The 6,000-nt window shown below is 32.2% G+C and overlaps 1 protein-coding gene across 1 annotated transcript in view; it reads right to left on the minus strand.

Moving 5' to 3' along the window:
• LOC149793684 (aminopeptidase N-like) overlaps window positions 1–5,025 on the minus strand; it is a 45,489-nt gene extending 40,464 nt beyond the window's left edge. The window contains exon 1 of the mRNA XM_089969039.1: window positions 4,490–5,025. The gene's annotated coding sequence lies outside the window, so the exon portion shown is untranslated. The remainder of the gene's footprint in view (window positions 1–4,489) is intronic.
• Between the last annotated feature and the right edge of the window lie 975 nt (window positions 5,026–6,000).

Raw genomic sequence — 6,000 nt, forward strand, 5'->3', positions numbered from 1 at the left:
TTGTAGTCTCACGATTGACAGATGCGGGCCCATCCCGTACGCTGCAGTTTGAACGCATTTCTCTGTGTGATTCATTAATGGTGCAAATCCGTTGACTGCAAACATTCTGCTGAAATTTGTCATCGGCTAAGTTAATCCGTTTGTTTAGAGTATATTAAAAGCTAATCGCAGGTTCAAGAAGTGCATAGAGATCTGAGCATAAAGTCACTATTGCATCAAAAATCCTAGCACAAAGTCAATATTACATGAAAAGTCTTAGCATAAAGTCAATATTACATGAAAAATCTTAGCATAAAGTCAATATTACATGAAAAATCTTAGCATAAAGTCAATATTACATGAAAAATCTTAGCATAAAGTCAATATTACATGAAAAATCTTAGCATAAAGTCAATATTACATGCAAAATCTTAGTATAAAGTCAATATTACATGAAAAATCTTAGCATAAAGTCAATATTACATGAAAAAAATCTTAGTATAAAGTCAATATTACATGCAAAATCTTAGTATAAAGTCAATATTACATGAAAAAAATCTTAGTATAAAGTCAATATTACATGCAAAATCTTAGTATAAAGTCAATATTACATGAAAAAAATCTTAGTATAAAGTCAATATTACATGCAAAATCTTAGTATAAAGTCAATATTGCATGAAAAATCTTAGCATAAAGTCAATATTACATGAAAAAAAATCTTAGTATAAAGTCAATATTACATGAAAAATCTTAGTATAAAGTCAATATTACATGCAAAATCTTAGCATAAAGTCAATATTACATGAAAAAATCTTAGCATAAAGTCAATATTACATGCAAAATCTTAGTATAAAGTCAATATTACATGAAACATCTTAGCATAAAAAGTATAATTTGATGAAAGAATCATCCAATAACAAATGAGTGTATCTACCAAATAGGCTCTTTTTTTATAAGGTAACTGTTATTCTATACTAATTAATTAAACTTCGTACAAGAAAGTGGCAGAAGTACAACAACAGGCAACAGAGAGAGAGAGAGAGAGAGAGAGAGAAAGAAAGAAAGAAAGAAAGAGAGAGAGAGAGACCTGTGTTGTAACTAAAATAAAACATAAACATCCACAACATCTTGTCCATAGTAACAACTTATTTTTACTGCTCAATCTCGAACTTTGTTTTGTTCATAAGGAGTAACACACGCACGTTTTTCGCTAATTAAGAAAGACACGAGAGAGGTTAATGAACGCATAGGGAGATAAACTCGGTTCCAGTTAACTTTTCTGTCAAGTTCTAAATATCTTCTCCTGTAATATGATATGCGAAAGAATTGTTACGGTATGGATTTAAGGGTAACAATTCAACTCGACTGCTTGGCGAACTTTACTGTTTCATGTTTTTTTGTGGCACATCTTTATCATCCTTCTTCTCCTTTGAATGTAGCGATAGCAAAGTTCAAAGAGGCGTGTGGACAGACGTTTGTTTAGAGTATATTGGCAGATCGAGTGTGTTTCGGGAATATGTAGAAATGTTTCTGGTAGTATCTTTATATTGGTTCTCTTACGTGTGTGTGTGTGTGTGAGAGAGAGAGAGAGAGATTATTCTATTCCAGTGGAAGCTGCTACATCAAAGAGCAATATATTCTCATAATGATAATTATGTTATGCTAACTTGCGTGATGCTAACTTTTAACATGCATACTGTAAATACCAAATCATAGTTTAAAAAATCATGCAAGCTTGAATTCATTTGCATTCATTGATTATCAATGATGAAATTTAATTCATTTGTATTCCATGATTAACAATGAGGACTTTGAAATGAAACAAATTCCCTCATTGTTAATCAATGGATGCAAATGAATTCAAATCCCTCATTGTTAATCAATGTATGCAGTGTATTCAAATCCCTCATTGTTAATCAATGGATGCAATGTATTAAAATCCCTCATTGTTAATCAATGTATGCAATGTATTCAAATCCCTCATTGTTAATCAATGTATGCAGTGTATTCAAATCCCTCATTGTTAATCAATGGATGTAATGTATTAAAATCCCTCATTGTTAATCAATGTATGCAATGCATTCAAATCCCTCATTGTTAATTAATGGATGGAGTGTATTAAAATCCCTCATTGTTAATCAGTGGATGCAATGTATTAAAATCCCTCATTGTTAATCAATATATGCAGTGTATTCAAATCCCTCATTGTTAATCAGTGGATGCAATGAATTCAAATCCCTCATTGTTAATCAATGGATGCAGTGTATTCAAATCTCTCATTGTTAATCAATGGATGCAATGTATTAAAATCCCTCATTGTTAATCAATGGATGCAATGTATTAAAATCCCTCATTGTTAATCAATGGATGCAATGAATTCAAATCCCTCATTGTTAATCAATGGATGCAAATGAATTCAAATCCCTCATTGTTAATCAATGTATGCAGTGTATTCAAATCCCTCATTGTTAATCACTGGATGTAATGTATTAAAATCCCTCATTGTTAATCAATGTATGCAATGCATTCAAATCCCTCATTGTTAATTAATGGATGGAGTGTATTAAAATCCCTCATTGTTAATCAGTGGATGCAATGTATTAAAATCCCTCATTGTTAATCAATGTATGCAGTGTATTCAAATCCCTCATTGTTAATCAGTGGATGCAATGAATTCAAATCCCTCATTGTTAATCAATGGATGCAGTGTATTCAAATCTCTCATTGTTAATCAATGGATGCAATGTATTAAAATCCCTCATTGTTAATCAATGGATGCAATGTATTAAAATCCCTCATTGTTAATCAATGGATGCAATGAATTCAAATCCCTCATTGTTAATCAATGGATGCAATTGAATTCAACTCCCTCATTGTTAATCAATGTATGCAGTGTATTCAAATCCCTCATTGTTAATCACTGGATGTAATGTATTAAAATCCCTCATTTTTAATCAATGTATGCAATGCATTCAAATCCCTCATTGTTAATTAATGGATGGAGTGTATTAAAATCCCTCATTGTTAATCAGTGGATGCAATGTATTAAAATCCCTCATTGTTAATCAATGTATGCAGTGTATTCAAATCCCTCATTGTTAATCAGTGGATGCAATGAATTCAAATCCCTCATTGTTAATCAATGGATGCAGTGTATTCAAATCTCTCATTGTTAATCAATGGATGCAATGTATTAAAATCCCTCATTGTTAATCAATGGATGCAATGTATTAAAATCCCTCATTGTTAATCAATGGATGCAATGAATTCAAATCCCTCATTGTTAATCAATGGATGCAATGAATTCAAATCCCTCATTGTTAATCAATGGATGCAATGTATTAAAATCCCTCATTGTTAATCAATGGATGCAATGAATTCAAATCCCTCATTGTTAATCAATGGATGCAAATGTATTGAAATCCCTCATTGTTAATCAATGTATGCAATGAATTCAAATCCCTCATTGTTAATCAATGGATGCAAATGAATTCAAATCCCTCATTGTTAATCAATGGATGCAAATGAATTCAAATCCCTCATTGTTAATCAATGGATGCAGTGTATTAAAATCCCTCATTGTTAATCAGTGGATGCAATGAACTCAAATCCCTCATTGTTAATCAATGGATGCAATGAATTCAAATCCCTCATTGTTAATCAATGGATGCAAATGTATTCAAATTCCTCATTGTTAATCAGTGGATGCAATGTATTAAAATCCCTCATTGTTAATCAATGGATGCAATGAATTCAAATCCCTCATTGTTAATCAATGGATGCAATGTATTAAAATCCCTCATTGTTAATCAATGGATGCAATGTATTCAAATCCCTCATTGTTAATCAGTGGATGCAATGTATTAAAATCCCTCATTGTTAATCAATGTATGCAGTGTATTCAAATCCCTCATTGTTAATCAATGTATGCAATGAATTCAAATCCCTCATTGTTAATCAATGGATGCAAATGAATTCAAATCCAACATTGTTAATCAATGGATGCAATGAATTCAAATCCCTCATTGTTAATCAATGGATGCAATGAACCCTACTTTTGTTAATCAATGGATGCAAATGAATTCAAATCCCGCATTGTTAATCAATGGATGCAAACGAATTCAAATCCCTCATTGTTAATCAATAGATACAAATGAATTCAAATTCCTCGTTGTTAATCAATGGATGCAAACGAATTCAAATCCCTCATTGTTAATCAATGGATGCAAATGAATTCAAATCCCTCATTGTTAATCAATGGATGCAATGAACCCTACTTTTGTTAATCAATGGATGCAAATGAATTCAAATCCCGCATTGTTAATCAATGGATGCAAACGAATTCAAATCCCTCATTGTTAATCAATAGATACAAATGAATTCAAATCCCTCATTGTTAATCAATGGATGCAAACGAATTCAAATCCCTCATTGTTAATCAATGGATGCAAATTAATTAAAATTCCTCGTAGTTAATCAATGGATGCAAATGAATTCAAAGTCCTCATACTTGCAACGTTGATGTATTAGGATATCAACTCTTGTAAGATCGTCATTGACAAAATGTAAAATGCAAAATTAGAAAATATATGCAAAGAATTAATATGTCCCCTTCCCCTCGCAATATGAGTAGGCATTTTTACACAGTACGTTCGGTAATTCGACTACGCACGATTACACAGTACATTCCACCATACGAGTATGCACTTTTAGACAGTATCTTCCGACATACGAGTATGCACATCTACACAGTACTTTCTGCCATTCGAGTATGCACATGTACACAGTACATTCTGCCATTCGAATGTGCACATGTGACCAGTCCATTCTACCATTCGAGTATGCAAGTGTGCACAGTACGTTCTGTCATTCGAGTATGCACATGTACACAGCACATTCCGCTATATGATGATGCACATCTCACATCTAAGAAAAGGTCTGGTCAAACATCGCAGTAGAAGTTGCATTATTTCGAGTAAAGTGAAAAGTAACTGGTCCTAGCCGCACGTATGGTAACGACGAGACCTTAGTATGCAAGGATGACGAATCTCCACAGCAAAAGGCAAAACTATAGACTGAACCAACGCTTTTTCATGCTGAACATATTCTAGGCAAGTTATGCTTGCGTCAGGGTACCGATGCCCTCAAATGTGAACAATTAATGTTATGATCTGTACTTGTATTTAAGTGGGAGAAAGTATTACTTTTTTCAATGTTGCTCAGTTTCTGTAGATGAATACAGTCTCGGCAAAATTTATATTATGAAGCTGACTCGATCTGTTTTCTTGTACTTATATATTCCATTTTAATCTATATTCTCGTATTTCTCTATTCCTTTTTACGTTTTTGCTATGTACAATCGAAGATAAACAAAGATTGTTTGAAAGTCGCAGTATTTAGATGGTTCCACTGTATTATTCAGTGTTACTTAACATGACTCCACTTCATTATTTAATCTTAATTTACATGGCAGTACTCCATTATTCAATCTTAATTCACATGGATCCGCTCCATTATTCAACTTAATTCACATTTGCTCCACTCCATTATTTAATCATTTAAAAATTGTATCTTTCTTTAGCAAGAATAGGCGCATTATATGACCCAACTTCACCCGTCTATATATATTTTTTAAACACAAAACTTATATTAATTTCACGAACATAAAGAATGTGGCGGTACAAGCAATATATTCATAATTCTCAGAAGTATAAGTTAGAGCTCTAGTTCGTTAGGTTAAATGTACATGGCAGATAAGTGTATTCTTTCATTTTCCAGTATATGTATGGTGACAATTTAACATTGCTTAAAATAAAATGAAATAAATCTTTCAAACGTGCCATTTATCATGTGTTTTAAGAGTTGGCAGCAACACCGTGCATTCTTTTTCTAGAACAGTTTCTTTTGTAGTATATGGTATGGAGTAAAGGCGTATCCATCTGGTTAATGTATTCTCCGTTAAATTGATCTAACCATACTCTGATGCTGATAATGTTACTGTCAGTAGGTAATTATTTTTTC

This window comes from Sinohyriopsis cumingii, chromosome 8, assembly GCF_028554795.1.
Source record: "Sinohyriopsis cumingii isolate HCF-2022 chromosome 8, ASM2855479v2, whole genome shotgun sequence".
Classification (NCBI taxonomy): Eukaryota; Metazoa; Mollusca; class Bivalvia; order Unionida; family Unionidae; genus Sinohyriopsis; species Sinohyriopsis cumingii.